Source organism: Pyxicephalus adspersus, chromosome 7 (genome assembly GCF_032062135.1).
Source record: "Pyxicephalus adspersus chromosome 7, UCB_Pads_2.0, whole genome shotgun sequence".
Classification (NCBI taxonomy): Eukaryota; Metazoa; Chordata; class Amphibia; order Anura; family Pyxicephalidae; genus Pyxicephalus; species Pyxicephalus adspersus.
This window is the reverse complement of record NC_092864.1, coordinates 39,075,768-39,076,898: the sequence shown is the minus strand read 5'-3', so window position 1 is coordinate 39,076,898 and position 1,131 is coordinate 39,075,768. Positions and strand designations below refer to the sequence as shown.

At 32.9% G+C, this 1,131-nt stretch overlaps 1 protein-coding gene across 2 annotated transcripts in view; it reads left to right on the top strand.

Annotated features, from left to right (window-relative positions):
* NMI (N-myc and STAT interactor) overlaps positions 1 to 1,131 on the top strand; it is a 12,064-nt gene continuing 10,933 nt past the window's right edge. Inside the window, exon 1 of one of the 2 annotated variants that reach the window (XM_072418144.1) lies at positions 1 to 144. The gene's annotated coding sequence lies outside the window, so the exon portion shown is untranslated. The remainder of the gene's footprint in view (positions 145 to 1,131) is intronic. The other variant, XM_072418145.1, reaches the window with a different exon arrangement.

Sequence of the window (1,131 nt, the reverse complement as noted above, 5' to 3'; positions counted from 1 at the left end):
TGTGTGCTAAAGGCGAATGCTAGCTGACTAGAAAGTGAAAGTAGAGACATGAATAGTTATTTTAGTTTCTGTTCCTGCAAGAGGCGTGGATCAGGAAGCTTTTCTGTCTTATTTTTCTTCTAAAATCTGACCGGTAATTATTCCGTGAGTATATCAGCCATCTAATAAGGATAATAGTATACTGTATATAATACTCTGATTTAGTACTCTGTGGAATCTCTATTCTCTATCTACTTCATCTGCTTGTCAGTTTTCTTTTCTGATATGTGTTTAGAGACAGAAGCTTGCATGGTACACTAACCTCTAATTAGAAGTATAACGGCTCCCTACTGTCTCTCATTTACAAGGACTGACTTTTTTTAAACCATGTCCTTTATTCTTCTATGTTTGTTGCACCTTTAGTCTGCTATAAAGGTAAATTATGAAGTAACAAAACTGCTGTTCTAAATCTCCAACATTAATGCATTTGTTATTATGAAATGCCGAATGGTGATAAAAAAAAGTGTCTACCGGTTTAACCAAACATTTTTTTGGGTGTCATTCTGATGTTATGTGTCACAATGTACTCTACTATGTCATCTCAGAATGTTTATAGGTAGTGGAATAAAATCTTTGAAAGGAGTCTATTCATAAAGCCACCATAATGCAGATATTTATTATTATTATTATTATTATTATTTATAATAAGAGTATTATTAATAAACAGATTTTATTTAGTGCCAACATATAACGCTGTGCTATACAATAAAGAGGGGTAGCAAAAGACAGACAGATACAAACCTTGACACAGGAGGAGGAGAAGACCCTGCCCAGAAAAGCTAAGAGGTGGAGTGTTAAAAATATTACTTGGGTATTAGGAACAGGATTATCTTTTGTGTTATACAAAAACTTGTGTGTTTATTTAAAAATCTTCAAAAAGTTAAAGCAGCAATTTAACCACAATATATAAATGTGAATATGTTTATGTGTGTGAAAGAGGTGACGCCCAATGGATGTAACTTTTTACAATATGGTTACAATACAATATATACAAATCCATACATTCAAATATGGTCATACATACAGAAATAGAGAATAAAACAGTTAGCTAATACCACTCATGAATAGTTGCTCCAACCTTCCGGGCAGTCT